The sequence below is a fragment of the Denticeps clupeoides genome, chromosome 12, assembly GCF_900700375.1.
Source record: "Denticeps clupeoides chromosome 12, fDenClu1.1, whole genome shotgun sequence".
Classification (NCBI taxonomy): domain Eukaryota; kingdom Metazoa; phylum Chordata; class Actinopteri; order Clupeiformes; family Denticipitidae; genus Denticeps; species Denticeps clupeoides.
In genome coordinates this window covers 4,874,149-4,892,037 of record NC_041718.1, presented here as the reverse complement: position 1 = coordinate 4,892,037, position 17,889 = coordinate 4,874,149, and positions in this window count along the sequence as shown.

Sequence of the window (17,889 nt, the reverse complement as noted above, 5' to 3'; positions counted from 1 at the left end):
GTTGGCAGTTCACAGCTGTCTCGTACCTGTGGTGCCAAACCCTCATAAAAATGTTCTAGAGTGGTCTGACTGAGGACAGACAATTTTTTTTAGCGAACTTGACATATATGAGGGAGGAGGCAGAAAGTTACATTAAACTGGCTTATGCTGCCCAATATGAGCACATTGAGGTGGATAGTGTGTGGGTTGCAACTCGAAAATGACAGAGTAGGGCATAGCATCCTCTATTGATGCCATTCCAGCGCTCAGGGAGTGCCAGGTAGGGGTCCGGTGTGACTGGCGGTGGAGCAACACGAGCTGGTAAAGGAATTGTTATACACCAATTGCTCACTGAGCAGGATAATATGAAAGAACAGTTCGATTAAAACTGTTACCATTATTCTTTATTTATTTTGTCACTGACTGTGTGCACTTGATAACTGTGCCTCTTACAGTACTTCAGTACCACTTCCGATAGCCTGACATCATAAACCATGTCAGCACACAGTAATCATCATTAAACTAATTGCCGTTGGAGAGGAGACACGGTCATGCAAAGATCATCAGAGAACTGGCAAGTGTGTAAAAGGGCAAAAAACAGACCTGCACCTGAAATTACACAGTTTATAGTGCTCCATGTTAGTACCCTCAAAATACATTTGAGTAATTGTTATATATTATTATAAATACTCACACACACACAAGGGGGTTTGATTCAACATATTAGAATATATTGTGATACCATTTGTAAGGCAGTACACATTATGAAGTCCTAATTTGAAAGCATATTTGGGATAAATTCCCATTTTTTCCTGTTGAAACAATTCATTAAAATATTTAAATTTGTATAGGTCAACATATACATAAATAACTTTATATTTTATTTTGTACAAATTTATTCTTGATTTCATTGTTCATTCTCGGCATGCATGTTCCATGTGGATATTGTTATGAAAAATGTCAGTTAGGAAAAAAGATATTGATAACTGAGAAGGTTGTAAGAGTGTCAACAAATTAGTGTCTTAACTAGCAAATAGGTGATTCCACACAAAGGAGCGTATTTTTGGATGTGAGTTTAACCCCAAGGGACAAAACCTGAACTGTAAGAAGAACCATTCGAGCTTGGGCTTGGTTATTTTGTGCACATTTATACAGTACATGTAATATACATTATTTACTGTTTAATTTATCATTTAACAAGTTTTATGCATCTAATTTTATATAATACACTTGAGTATAGTTTATTTCTGAACTCTATTGAGGGCATCCATGGGAAAAAACCTTATAATTTCTGTCTCTTTCATGGCTTCTAAAGTTGCTGGACATAGGAAAAAATCTATTGATGAATGAAGCCCTTATATAAAATGAACTGCTGACTGCTCCTGAGACTTGGGGAGCAATTCATTTGCTGCACAAATAGGACGTGCTAAGATCATTCTTTCAGACGTCCCACAAGCACCTGAGATATGTGGCAGTGTCAGCACTCTGCAAGCTCAAATAACTGTAGGGTTGTGATCAATCCGCCCATTTTTTAACCACCAAATAATGTTGGAACTCTGTTTAATAATATACAACAGTTTACGATAAAGTATGCCATGTATTCTTGGCAACATGAAAGTGATTGTGTCATTGTGATACACTGCAGCACAGCACATGGTGCACACAACAAAATGTGTCCTCTGCATTTAACCATCACCCTTGGCGAGCAGTGGGCAGCCATGACAGGCATCTGGGGAGCAGTGTGTGGGGCCGGTGCTTTGCTGAGTGGCACCTCAGTGGCACCTTGGTGGCTCGGGATTCGAACCGGCAACCTTCTGATTACAGGGACACTCCCTTAACGGCTAGGCCAACATTGACCAGTAGTGCCATGAACTACTCTGTAATTAAAAGCAGAACAATTTACGCTGCATGAAGATGTTCTGTTTTACATTACTTACATGCAAACTTTAAACATCCAAAAAACATAACGATGGCTTTTCATTAAATATCAAATCGAGGCAAAAAAAATTTCATGCTTATGTTTCCTCTTCCAGCAGTTTATTCAGCCAGCTTCATCAGAGAAGCACTAAAGCTTTCTGCTGATGGACAAGCGAACTTACGAGCCAATAAACAACTCTCCCTGGGATACTAAAGCAAGATCGATCGAGAGGAGCATAATTGCGGATGTTTCGGGGGCTTAAAGAGTTTGTCTCCAGTCATTTTTTTGGACCACTACTGTACATTGGTTGTCTGTAGTTTTATTTATCTAACTCTCAAATTGATAATCCCCTAAAGTGCATTTTCAGGCTTATGCGGCCGTGGCTAATCAGCTCTGTTTATCTGGAGAGGTCTTGGTCTTTCTTATTTCCACAGTATTACCCCATTACTCTGAATTATTAGCTTAGCTGATGGGCCTTTAATTCAGCACTTCCATCCAGATCCTGACTGACACCATGGGACCGAATATTAAAAGAAATGAAGGAGGCATAAATTCGCAAAGTGACATTTTCACTGCCTCTTCTCTATCTCTCTAGGCAGCAGAGCCTTTGTCTTAGCAAAACGAGTAACGTTAAGAACATAAATGTCATTCTGCATCCACAAGCCCAAAAACAAGCTGTCTCACAGCCTTTACAGGCCTATTCTGCAGAGGTTCAGTCACAAGAGGGGGCTGTGAATGGATCTGACTGTAATGCGTCAGTCGTTGGCTGCTTGAGCTGGCAGCTCGTGCAAATATTATGCACCTATTGCATGAATTTACTGCATGAACAGATGCGGTGTGAAGGGAAAAACAAACGACAGAGGTGAGAATTATGTCAAAGAAATCAAAATGCTTGCTTTTTATAAACAATTAAAATGAAATCAAATTTGCCTTACTTTCCAGTACTCCAGTTTCCCATTGCTCTGCACAGGTTAGATTGAAACAGTTACCTTCGGTGCAAGTGAGGTCCTGTGTCGTGTTTCTGTCTTGCTTGCATCGGCAACATTCTCCCATGATGCTGAAGTAGATAAATGTGTTTGTGTCTATTTTCTGGAAAGAGTGCAAATAAAATGCCTTCTATTTAGCACAGCTTACTGTTTGCACATTTATATATACATTTTTATGCATTAAGCATTTAATAGTTTGTGCTTATGATATCATTCCATAAATTACTTATCAGTGTATCATAGATAATAGTCACAATTAAATGTAAATGTAGAAAAACAGCCTTACTCTGTTTACATTATATATTCAAACAATACAAAAAGGATCCATCTAAAATTTAAATAACCACAAACTGGTGTTTTTCAGCATTTAATGATTGTCCACCAACAGAAAAATATGCACATAGTGGAATATGTGAGAGTGACAATATTTCTTGAAAGTCATAATTTTTCAGCATATGTTTACATTGTATAAAAATACACTGTATATAAAAGACATTTCAGTTTTAGGCCCGTTCAGATTCCCAAAATAATTTCTATGTTCTAAAATAAAAATAATGTGTGAGAGAATTTTTGTACCGACATGCGCTGAAATGCTACTCGCGAGGAAAAAGCCATTGCTCCAAAAGCAACATAAAAAAACAGATTACACTTTGCAAATGCACACAGGGACAAAAACCCTAATTTCTGGAGGCATGGTCTGACAAAACAAAAATTTAACTGTTTGACCATAATGACCATTGTCCTATTTGGAGGAAAAAGAGGCCTTGAAGCCTTCAAGCCTGAGAATACCATCCCAGCTGTGAAGTACGGAGGTGGCAGCATCATGTTGTGGGGGTGTTTTGCTGCAGGAGGGACTGGTGCAGGTCACAAAATAGATGGCATCATGAAGAAAGAACAGTATGTTGAAATATTGAATCAGCATCTCACGACATCAGCCAGGAAGAAAAAGCTTGGGCGCAAATGGGTCTTCCAAATACACAGAAAAAATTGGTTTCAAATTGGCTTTAGGACAACAAAGTCAATGTTTTGGAGAGGTCATCACAAAGCCCTGATCTCAATCCCACAGAAAATTTGTGGTCAGAGCTAAAAAGACATGTGAGAGCAAGGCGGCCTACAATCCTGACTCAATTACACCAGTTCTGTCAGGAGGAATGGGCAAAAATTCCATTAAGCTGTTGCGAGAAGCTTGTGGAAGGATACCTAAAGCGTTTGAGTCGAGTCATTCAGTTTAAAGGCAATTCTACAAAGTACTAAGCAAACTTCTGACTTTGAAGAAAGTAATAAAAAATCTCTAAAAACTTATTTTGACATTTAGCAAATCGAAATTATTTTTAGAATCCAAAAAGGCCTAAAACTGAAAGGGTTTTGTATGATTTAATATCAGACAGTTAGAAAAAAAAAGTTAGATGTCTTTTTATACAGTGTATGTAAACCTTTGGTTTCAACTGTAAGTACAGTGAGGAACATAATTTAAGTTTTTGATACACAGCCAATTTTCCCATGAAGAGATTGGTTATTTTTATTGTAAGAAAACACAAACTCTGAAATCAAATTCCCAAAAATCACATTCTATGTGTGCCCACGTCACCACTCCTTAACTCCACCGTATCTCCTGTTTCTTGCCCCAGACCTTCAGTGCTTTTGCTTCCTGTCTCTTATCCTCATTCCACCATGTCTGCACACGCCCATTGGTACTCCAGCGATGACAGTAAGAGTTGGTGCCGCGGACACAGCATCTCTTCAGGACACCTTGGGGCAGCTCATCGCATCACTTCAAATGCAACAGCGCTCAATTCAGCATCAGCCGTCACAGGTTTAACTGCCCAAGTACAGAAACTGCAGTTCCCCACTTCCCTCCCAGCCCCTGCAGAAGCTACGTCCGCCCCGTATGATGGCAACGCGGCTGGGTGCTGGGGATTTCTCACACATATCCGCCTGCTTCTCTGACTCCAAGCTGTGTGTTTCCAGACCGACGAAGTGGCGGTCGCTTATGTTATAATGAGACTAGACTAAGCTACAAAGTGATGAGACCTTCCTGGACCACCTCCAAGCGGCTTTTCAGGGTGAGGCGGGGAGGCGAGTGGCATCATAACATCTGATGGCATTCGCCAGGGTAGCATCGATCCACCACTCATTGCTCTCTACCCACAGTTTTGTCCCGGGTGTGCTTAGACAACTCTTTGGTCTTGTTCATAGTGGAGAGGTTGGACATGTGTCTTTTATACAGGTTACAAGTAGGTGCAGTTCATACAGGTAATGAGTGGAGGACAGGATATTATCATAAAACGAAATAACAGTTGTATGGGTGTGAGAATTATTGCTGGTTGGTAGGCAATACGACGCAAAATGCAAAAATGCAAAACAATGTTTTTTTGTCTGTCTAAAGATGAGGTGTACAATGAAATGTACAGATCTCTCAAAGTGTAAAACCCAGCAGTGTTTCAACTACTTATTTCCTTTATATAGTGATCTGAATTATCCATGTTTTAATTAATATGTTCTAAAAATAAAATAAATAAAAATAGTACAATCATCCAACATATTTTAAATATTAGCAACATTTACTGAATCTTGGCAGTATTACATTATTACAACATATTACAATATATTACAAAAAATATATAATCACGTGCATCCATCAGACCTTTTTCAAGACCTTCCTGTCACTGGTGTTCAAGTACCGAACAGCTGCTTCTCACATGATGCCAAATTTCAAAATGCACCATCTGCAACAGGGCAACACACCAACATGCCCACCATGGTTGTGGAGGCCACAGGAGTTCAGAACCAGGCAGCAGGAGCTCAAGACGGGCAATGGACAGCAATGCGCTGCTGCTCAGTCTGATGAAACAAGATGAGACTTGAGGAGATGCTGTCACTTTAGAAGACCTTGTGGATGGAGGGAGGAGTGTGTATGCTTTTACATTTCTTTTAAACCTGAATATTTAAAGCTGAATAATGCAGTAATAACATGCATAAGATCAGGAGCCCTAAAGGCAATAACAGAAATGCAATTTAAAGATAATATATTATTTAGAAGGTTGTTGATGGCAGGGTCATCAGATGGACCTTCTGCCTCGAGTGGTGTTTAAATATCCTGGGACTCTACTGGGAGTCTAATGACAACATGTTTACAAATTCTTAGATGTTATATCTATATACTGAGCAAGAGCAGGTCCGGAAATTGCTGCTCAGGTCTCACCGGCTTGTACATAAGGGATTGGAAAGTGAGAACACAGGAAGGAGTGTGTGGCAATATTGGCCAGTATGGCTTCAAGCTCTTTATTGCTTATTTCTTGAAGCAAATATTCACTGAGAAACATTCATAAACTCTATAAATGTGAATTTTCGATTATAATTTGTTAACATCACTTTTTTGTTAACATTATTTGGTAGTCAAAGAATGTTTTTGTGAAAGTAAGATTTCATTGAATTAAACATCCTTGAATTAACAGTGTTCACAACGTCGCTTGCACCCAGATAAAAGTGAACACAGTAATCGGTCACACCTATTATTTTAGCAATGACATAATGTAAATAAACAGCTAACAGCAGGTTTGATTGGTTTACTTTACATTGCAGAAATGCTGAAATATTCGCTGTGTCAGACACAACAGACAACAGACATCAACACACTACTACCTAGCTACACTCCTGCACGCTCTCTCAGATCGGAAAACGAAAGGAGACTAAAAATTCCTTCTTCACGGGGTCTCCGATTCCAATCATGTCTGTTCTCCGTTGTTGTCCCTGGCTGGTGGAACAACCTGCCCTCCTCCACACGACTAGCCGAGACCATCACCACTTTTAAGAAGAAGGTGAAAACCCTCTTATTCCAAAAATATTACAGACAAATCTAACACTTACACAAGCACATGCGTACACATTGAACAAACAAATACAAAATGTATAAATACATTATAATTTTTCTTAGTCTAGCACCCAACAATCTCCGAGCACGCTCTTCAATGACAAGTCTAAGCCTTATCAGGGCTCTTAGTTTGTAAACTCGATATTCTATAGAAATCGAACGAGAATTGCTGCTGTCTTCCTATTGTAAGTCGCTTTGGATAAAAGCGTCTGCTAAAAATAAAGTAAAGATTAAAGAAAAAGGAAGAAAGTGAAGTGAAACACTGCAGCACAGCACACGGTGAAACAACGATATGTGTCCTCTGCCTTTAACCATCACGCTTAGTGAGCAGTGAGCAGCCATGACAGGTGCCCGGGGAGTAGTGTGTGGGGTGCCACCTCAGTGGCACCTTGGATCATGATTTGAACCGGCAACCTTCTGATTACGGGGCCGCTTCCTTAACCGCTAGGCCACCACTGATCCTATTTTCTCAATTGTTGCATATTATAATTTTCATGAGCACAATCCAGGGTGCAGTAGTGCTGGCGAATGTGCTTAAGAACCCTACACCTTCACTGTCAGGCCTGATAACACCTCTGAGATGCAGGGTTATCCATCAATTATGTGGACTCAGTTATGCTTTATTGTCTGAATATATCAAACAAAACAATACAGCACAGCTTCTTCTGTTCCCCCATGAGCTCTTTCTGCCAAGGAGGGCATTACATAGTCCATGCATGCAGTTGTATTATACAGCTCCAGTTTGTAATACCACACTTGACAAATTCGTTATGAGATTTAACATAGAATTATTTCATAATGAGCCGCCAAAACTAATAGAGATAATATATGGCCTACTATTTTAAATGGCAAATATTTTTTTTATTCTTTTGATCTGCTGCCAAAGCAGACTTAAATGAGAAGTCAAGCTCTGGCGGGAGCTGCACACCTCACTGATACCCCTGAGTGGCGAAGGCAAAGTCAAGTGAAATACAATTACTCAGATAAATAGAGCTAATTGAGCAAAGCAGGTCTGGGGTTTATTGAACTATAAATCAGCACGCCTTGGTTGCGGTAGAATCTGAAAAACAGCTCTGGATGCATCCATGCTGTGAGCTTGAGCAGGTACCTCTGCTTGATTGAAATGGAGCACATGTAATCATATTTGCATTGTGCGCATTCCCACAGTCAAATCAGCCGTTACATGGTCTGTTCTCTTTGAGATTACAACAGAAGAACATGGTCTAATATTAACACATAATTAGGCAGAATCACTCACTGCATGGCCCTGAGCATTAGTTTATATGTTTGTAAAGTAAGGGTGTTAAATAGTATCATGGCTATGGAGAACTTTGTGAAGTGTTTTAGCATGGAATGAGCCAATTGTACTACAACGTGAATAGTAAGACAAGCTTGGAAAACATGCTTTTCAATTACATTCAGTGACAAAGATAGAACAGCAGAACTGAGTGTTTATCTAATAAATACAGGCCACACCTTGTGCTGAATGCAGTTAAGTGGATTTGTTGCTCAGAGTGAGGACCGGCTGCTTGTTGGACGTGTTAGCTGAAGGTCCATTGGGTTTCAGCATACCACTTCTTTTCTGAATTATTCAAGAGGCAAGCTGGGAAGCACAGGTGGAGACACAAGTGTGTCCCAAGTGTGTATATATGGAAATGTTTCCTTAGAAGACGCAACAGGAATAGACACCAACTCACCTCAACTGCAATGGGTGCAATGGGTGCCATTACGGTGAGGGGACACAAGGAACAGACAAACAGACAGCACAAAAATGGCATTTTAAATGGGAAGAAATCCAGATGAAATCAGAAGGATGATGAAGGTGCTGTGAGACAAAAGAACCCCAGAGGGCTGGTGAGAGGGCTGCATGGTAGTCTTGATAAAGTGGAGGTAGTGTCAGACTGAGGGATAAAAAATTAAGTGCTTTTCATTTTGGGTGGTTCAGAACAGAAACCTTTTTTTTCTGCTCAGTTCCACTGTTCTAAAATCTTATCAAATTAATTACTGTCTAGAACAATTTAGAACAGTTCAATGTTATAATGTTTCTCAGAGGTTTTACTATCAGCATAACATGTGAAAATATCAATGTGAAGTACCACCTGTAAAGAAAACCGTAGACAACTGTCGAGTGAACCAGAGACAATGTCTGATGAATACCACTAGGAGGAGCCAAAGTACCACAGGGTCACATACAACAATTTGAGAACCAAGGACATAGAACCATGGTTATAATAATTATTTTGTAAGTGATTACTGGTACAGCATGACCTGAGAATACCAGGACTCCAGAGGGCAGGGGAAGCAGGGGAACAGTATTATAGGGTCATATTATCAAGTAACATTACGTAAAGTACTATTTGTTCAGTGTAGACCATATCAGACAAAAAAATACTATTAAATTCATTTTATAAATTATAGCATTATTTTACCATTCAAGCAGTTAAAGTAGACAACAGGTGGAAATTATAGGACATCCCCAATAAAGGCGTGGTTCCTCCACAGTTATAATAGTTTTGGATTTTTCATTAGTTTTAGTTTTTATTTCGTTTCTTCAAATTCAGTTAGTTTTAATTAGTTTTTAGAGGCAGATTTACTAGTTTTTATTGATATTTTGAAATTGCTTAGTTTTAGTTTAGTTTTTATTAGTTACAGTGTTAGTTTTAGTTTTTTTTTTTGTAAATTAGGATATTTGTCAGGTGCATGAATCAAAATCACCAGAATAGCCTTATCCATCTTAGCTCCGATAAGGTTATTGACTCATGCAGCTCTGGGTGTTTTGAATTTTGGTTCGAGTGAAGTGGTGAACTTTTTGAAGGTAATCGAGTCACACAGTCGTGTAGACATTCCAGTCTTAATAAACATATTTACCAATGCTTCTTCTCATTTGTGGTGTTCCTGCGTATTTACTAGCCAGCAGCTATTTGGTCCATTCTGGATGCTGTAGTATCACGTTCCTTTCCCATGTTACCTGGCCTGGCGAGAGGCTAGCTTGTTCAGGTACTCTTAGTTCGCCTTTTTGTGTGAGCTTTTCAAATGGACTTTCAGATTCGTGGGGTTTTTCCCCTTGAGAAGTATTCCACATATTTTATCACCTGCTTCTACAACAAGGTACTTACTTTTATTTTCAAAGAAATCCCAAATAGGACTTTCTTCCGCTTTCTTCCGACTTCCGCTGCAGCCATCACGCTAGCCGGCAGCGTCACGGACAGACTATGGACACGTGACGTCACAGACCACGTGTTACCATAATGGTCAAAAACCTGGCTTAAAACTGGCAGCGTGAAGTAAATAGATTTTAATTCTTATTACAAAGACGAAAACGAAGGACGTTTTTGCTATAATATTAGTTCGTTTAAGTTCGTTTTGTATACACACAAAACAGTTTCAGTTAGTTTTCGTTTTTCGTTTTTTTCAACTCTTTATTTCAGTTAACGAAAATGCTTTTTCAATTCTAGTTTTAGTTTTATCGTTCGTTTTCGTTAACTATAATAACCTTGGGTTCCTCAGGTGGTGACCACAGAACACTTCTCAGTTCCTATGCTTTCTGGCTGATGTTTTGGTCACTTTGAATGCTGGCGGTGTTTTCGCTCTGGTGGCACAACCCACACAAGTGGCTCAGGTTGTGCAGCTCATCCAGGATGGCACATCAGTGCAAGCTATGGCAAGAAGGTTTGCTGTGTTTGTCAGAGTACTGTCCAGAACATGGAGTCGCAACCAGGAGACAGGACAGTACATCAGGAGACGGGGAGGAGGCCATAGGAGGTCCACAACCCAGCAGCAGGACCCACTGCTACCTCTGCCTTTGTGTAAGAAGGAACAAGAGGAGCACTGCCAGAGCCCTGCAAAATGACCAGCAGGCCACAAGTGTACATGTGTCTGCTTAAACGGTCAGAAACAGACTCCATGATGGTGGTATGAGGGCCTGACGTCTTCAACGGGGGCTTACAGCTCAACACCATGCTCTCAGGCCCCTTGTGAGGCCTGGTGCAGTTGGCCCTGGTTTCCTCTTAAAGCGAGACAATATGCAACCTCATGTGGCTGGAGTGTGTCAGCATAGCAGTTGATGCTATGGAATGGTGTCAGGAATTACAAAGTGACAAATGACAGCAAACTGAACATCACTTTCAATCATTTAAATACCATAATTAAATTTTAGAAGAACCCTTAAATGTAATAACTAATGTTATTAGTAATATTTAATGTTATTTACTATTGTAATCTTTAACATTAATTACAATTCATTTGACTGTGTATGGGCATTTTTTTCATATTTATTTATTTCTGTTTACTGTAAACATTCGTCTTACAATTCTTACAGAGAACAATTCATTCGGGTAGCATAATTAGATTGCCTTAAAGGATTCATTTGGTTAAGCATTTAAAATAGACTTGGATCCAATCTTTAAAGGAGTCAATAGTACTTCAGTCTCTCCAGCCTCTTTTTTTGACCTTGCGATAAACGCTTCCGCAGTGCTGTTGAGCTGTCAGGTAACAGATACTCAATTCTACATCCTCAAAGCAATGCTAAATAATGTTTGATTTTGTAATGTTATGAAGTCACACAGCAACGTAATCATGTAGCCAATGCAGTATCATGTGTAAAATGCAAAATGATGCTGTAGAATGTAACTAGGGCCATATAATTTGTTTTTTTGCATGATTTTGTTGAAAACAAAACAGGATATACCAGGATGAACACAGACCACATAGGCTGTGACTTTCTTGGAGAGCCATTAAAAAGACAAAGGCCATGTTAACAGCTACAGCCAAAACAGCAGTTCTATACACACCAGAATCAAAATCACATTTATTAAGTTAAAGTGATTTGATGTAATTGTCACTTGTGATACACAGCAGCACAGCACATGGTGCAGTGAAATTTGTCCTCTGCATTTAACCCATCACCCTGAGTGAGCAGTGGGCAGCCATGACAGGCGCCCGGGGAGCAGTGTGTGGGGACGCTGCTTTGCTCAGTGGTACCTTGGCAGTTCGGGATGCGAACTGGCAACCTTCTGATTACGGGGCTGCTTCCATACCCGCTAGGCCACCACTGCCCCAATATTAGCCAAATATGCACAAATATGCACAACAGTATAAAAACAAAAATATAGTCAAAATCTTATACACTGAAAAATACTAAGATTACAGAAATGTACATAATGTGCAGTTGCAATGTGTTGTTTAGGAGGGTGATGAGGGGAAAACAATTTAAAGTTAAGAGATTGTCATTGTGAAACACTGCAGCACAGCACACAGTAACACAACAAATGTCCAGCGTGACAGAAATGTGTCCTCTGCTTTTAACCATCATCCTGAGTGAGCAGTGGGCGGACATGACAGGCGCCCGGGGAGCGGTGTGTTGGGATGGTGCTTTGATCAGTGGCACCTCAGCACCTTGGCAGACCGGGATTAGAACTGGCAACCTTCTGATTATGGGGCCGCTTACTTAACCACTAGGCCACCACTGCCCCTTTTCCTTTGTTGACTGGTCCTGGTCTGCATGCTTCTATATCATCTGGGAGATGGCAGAAGGTCCAGTAATACATGGTACACAGGACAGGGGAAACATCACCAAACAATGACCCGACGGCGAACACACACAAATCAGATAACATTACACAGGACCAACATGAAACTCCAGTCCGAATTCCGGACCCGGAGTAACCCCTGCCGGACCCGATCATGACAGTCCGGTACATTGGCCTGTACATTGTATTCTGACTCCTGTCTCAATAACAGGCAATCAAAGCTTTGTGCTTACAGTAAACAGGCACCATTAAAAAAGAAAACAGTCAAATAAAGGCCACACCAATCTAATGATTGTACGTTATCAAGGGCGGACTTGCAGAGTGAAAAATGAAATGAAATGTTTTCCTCCAAGCATGTTCGAGTTACAACTCATTGGTAAAGTAATGATGTATAGTATGGGTTGCACCCACAGCAGACAATAATGATGACAGTCATTTAACATATCTGCCGAAGTAGACTGGCCAACCATCTGCAATTTTACGGTTGATTTGAAATCCCTTTATCTTCTTTTTATAGCAGTGGCTACATTATCAAAACACACGAAGCACGTTTTATTATGCTGTTTATTTTCCCATGAAAATACTTTTGAAAAAATAAATAAATTGTATTTTTCTCCAGGGACAGAATGTAAGGATCTGAAGCATCTGAGTGCCTGAAATGGCTATTAAATCAATGATGAATGTTGGTCACTCGCTATGGCAATAATGTGGTGAATCAAGGGAAATGTTTACTTAGCAGTGGCTGTTCGAAAGTATTTTAAGGGCCTAAAAAAATAGCTGTTCCGCTCTCTTATTTCCTCTCATTTTAAGCATGGGATGATTCATAATCAGAAAAGCTCATGCATTAAAAACCAAGAAAAGATTTTTCATAAAAAGGGACTAGACAAACAGTAACTCACTGTTGTAGAATGAAGTAGTGCAAAGTGTAGATTCCTGATTGTACACAATGAGTACAACAAAGCAGTTTAGTTTACAGCAACTAAATATCTTTTACTGGATTATATTAAACAAAGCGAAAATATCTGCAAAGTCTAGTTTACATATTTGCTATTGGTAATAGATGACTGTTTCAAAAACCAATCAATAGCTTCATGGGCTAATCAACAATTAGTCTCATTAGTCACAGGCATAAATGCTAAATATGAAACCTAGCAAGAAAATATTTTAATGAAATATTTACCAAAACGCTGTGTACTTACATGATATGCTTAATGTATAAGGCAGGAAGCTTGTTTTTTTTTTTTTGGACACTGTTCAAGCCACAGTGTCTCAAAGTCCAGGTGCTGCATTATGTTGACAAATGCATCTATATGGAGGTCATCTGGCTAAAAACATCCTTTTGTGACCAAGCTGAAGTCTACTTGATTATGTGCAAACACTGCCAAGCATATATATTATAGAGGTGACCTGGCCAAGGCTGCTGACCAGGCACTCACAACCTGCAATGGATGACCAGGGTTCCTCTCCATTTGTTTCTTCATTGCTTGATTCTTTAAGGGTCAAGTGTAAGTAAAAATGAGATGGAAATATATTTCTGAAATAAATTTAACAGCTGCTTCGATGCTTAAAACTATACAGTGGTAGCTCTCTGTACTTGAGAAGGATACATATGAAATGACTGAGTAAAGGTGGCTGTCAAGATGTCTGATCCATGATGTCTGACGGCTTTTCATTAGAACCCATTTTGACTCATTTGATTACATGCTTGTTAAATTATAATTAACACCATGGTTCCATGCAGGAATTGCAATGCACTACCAGAACTACCATGACCAGTACTACACACACAAATATAAATGAAACTTGGGGTTTGTCCAGTTTAGAGCACTTATATGCATATACATAAATTAAGAATAAATAAATCACTTAATTATTTATTAATATAGCAAAGCGTTTTACATAACCAGACAGCAAGCACACAACCAGACAGCAAACACATATTTGATATTCATTTCATATTAATTAACAAACATTTGAATAATAGCATGATATTTTAGATTCATATCTGACTTTCACGACACAAGTGAACATTGTCCAGAATGTTTAACAGAATGCATGTTTTGGCACATTACACAGTCAGATATCTGGCAACACTGCCCCACCTTTGTTACAGCAATTACATCTTTTATAACACCTATATGTGCCAACAGTATAGCTCTGGCACATAAGACATCTGATGTAAAATGTCCAAAGCAGAGCCCAATGTCTATTGAGCTGAGATACTGGTAAAGTTTGTGTTTATTATATCTTTGAAGTTACTGGGTTTCTCTCTGCTACAGTTCATTTGCCATATTGTGTGCAAGAAGACTACACTCACCTAATGCTAAACTCTCTTTTACCATTTCTGTTTCTCAGCATGAGCCTTGCCATGTGCATTTATGGCACCCTGATCAACTTTAATTGGTGCAGTGGCTATACCCCTTCGGCGCTGAAACAAAAGGATGAAGAGAGACATAAAAGAGAGATGGTGTAGATGTTGCTCTGCAAAAGTATATGACATTTTAGAGAAAATTGGATCCTGCTGTTGCCCCCAATGGCTGCAAAAAATATGAGACAATATCAAGGAGGATGGGATAGAGAAAATCAAACTTTTATATGGTTCCCTTTTCCCTTTATTATTTTTAAAAGGACAAATAATTGGAAGCTGGTATAGCAAAGGCAATTTCCTTCATGTAACTTGAAGTGGATCTGAGTCTAAAAGAGCACACATTTATACAGAAATAAAAATAGGCAATTAGCCAGGCAGTTTCTCATTTAATGGAACATCAGTCTGACCAAACACACTTACCCCGGTCAGCGTGAAGTGGAGCAGTTCTCATGGTAAACACACACACACACACACACACACAAACCAGGACCAACCAAACATTTCACCTAACCTGGATGTCAATAAAGAGAACATGCAGTGAATAGGTTCTCAAACCTAGGGCTCATGGTATTGCAAGGTATCAGTAATCATTTTGTTCCTCACGTGACAATTTCTACCTTGCTCAAAACATAAAAACAAGTGATGATGAAAGGAGTGTTCTCCATATCACAGTGCTTTCAAATGCTATTAGAGAAGAACTCTTTTTTTTTTTCTCCACCAAAAAAGCAGACAGATGGAGAGGGTATTACACTGTACTAAATCATTTCATTTTTGAAACTTATTTCTAACCCCCTATAATGCATTCATATAGTGTAAAAGTGTAGAAGATGAGTGAGAATTAGAAATTTTTGTTCCAGGCTCTCCTTATTTGGATCTAATGTGAAGGACATTCAACTTTTAAAAATAGAAGGAGAGTTATGGGAATTCCAAATGATGCTAACTGTACTGGAGAATAATGCAATCAAATTTGTAACATATATGCCATGTTCGTATACAGTGCATGTATGGAAAGTATTCACAGTGCATCACTTTTTCCACATTTTGTTATGTTAATTTTTTCATCAGAATTCTACACACAACACCTCATGATGACAACATGAAAACTGAGAAAGCAAATGTAATAGAGCTCACAGCCTTTGCCTTGGAGCTTCCCCTGATCATCCTTGAGATGTTTCTGCAGCTCAATTGGAGTTGAAAAACAGTTAACTGGAAGGTCCCAATGAGCACAGTGGCCTCCACCATCTGTAAGAGGAAGAAGTTCAAAACCACCAGGATTCCTAGAGTTGGCCGGCCACCTATTGTCAGCAATCAGGAAAGAAGGGCCTTAGTCAGGAAGGAGACTAAGAACCCAATGGTCACACTGTCAGAGCTCCAGAGGTCCTGGACAGAGGAGAACCTTCCAGAAGGACAACAATCTCTGCAGCAATCCACCAAAGCCACTCCTTAGTAAAAGGCACATGGCAGCCACCATGGAATTTACTTAAAGACCATGAGAATCCAAATTGTCTGGTATGATGAGACAAAGGTTGAACTCTTTTGTGTGAATGCCAGGCGTCACGTTTGGAAGAAACCAGGCACTGCCCTTCACCAGGCCAATACCATCCATATAGTGGTGCATGGTGGTGGCAGCATCATGCTGTGGGGATGGTTCTCAGCCTGAAGGGTTAAAACCTGCTCCAGAGCACACTTGAACTCAGACTGGGGCGATGGTTCATCTTTCAGCAGGACTCTGCACACAGCCAAGATATCCAAAATGTTACAAAAAAGTAAACTTTTTAGGTTGCCATTCTGGGGTGTTGTGCGTAGAATTCTGAAGGCTGAATTCTGAAGGCTGTAAAATAACAAAATGTGGATAGAGTGATGTGCTGTGAATACTTTCCAGATCCAAACAGTCACTCACTTACAATCCATAACTGCTTACTTTAGAAACCATCCTGGGATACTGGGCACAGGACGGGGCACACACACACACACACACACACACACTCACACACACACAAGGACAATTCAGAGTCAACAATTCATGCCTTTGGACAGCGGTAGGAAACTGTGGGACCTGGAGGAAACCCACAGCAACACGTGAAGAGCAAGCATACAAGGCCCTGTTAGATGTGAGGCCACGTCTTAAACCACCACACCACCGTGAAACCCCTTGTAAGAACAATAGAAGCAATACAATGAGGACAATAAAGTAGAGGCCAGAATCCCCATCATGACAGCATCGGTTTATGGCATCATTTGCTCTCCCTGCCATGCCTTTCCCTCCCTTCTTTCATCTTTTTCCCTCCCCGAGTTAAATTACAAGGGCAGTGAGTGTTAAACCTAGGCATTTTATGATGGAAGACATGGAAGACCGGCTTGCTGACTGACAGCAAGCTGTTTGTGTGCTTACCCATGTCAGCAATCGCCCTGACTGATCAGTCATGATCACAAAATCCGTTTTTCACATGTTACACACACACCTGCCTGGCTTACAGATTTTTTTTCTGAGTGGGGCCATTTCAAAAGCACATGCAAATTATGTAACTTTGAACAAATCAAGCTCTGACTTCGGGTCTTGCAGTTTTAAGGGATATTGAGATTAATGTTTGTTAGCTGGAAAATGGTTGCATTAAAGCACAGGGCCCTACAATGACCCTGTGTTTACTGTGACCGATATCTAACTATCTATCTATACAAATCTACATATCTATCTCTCTCTCTCTCTCTCTCTCTCTCTAGATATCGGCAATGGTGAAAGTTTTCTCAGCATATCACCGTTGGTACAGTTGTATATTGTAGAAATTATGAAGGTGCAGGTGTTTATGCAACACCTGTATCCACACCTGCTGCAGCAAAAGAGCTGACTTACCATCGGGGCCAAATATAAAACACATAAATCCTGAACTACAGTGCCTTCCTTCAGGGAGAGAAGGTGCAGAGTTGTTGCAGAGCAGTCCTCTGTAACTAAGGCAACAGTTGTAGGAACATTGCTATGTTGTAGCAGTTAGATGTTTTTATGCCTTCTGATTGAAATTGTATATTTTTATATGACAATATTTAATGTTTCTAATTACATAATGATCATTACAGTTGGTGTTCAGTCTTCCCTGTGTTGAAGGACGTATTCGCACAACATCACGAAACAGGGGTTTTAATTCATGATGAACTGGACAGGGGCGACATCCAGTAACAATGAACATGTAACAATGACCCGACGGTGAACAGACACAAACCAGGCAGATTGTGTATCTCAAGTA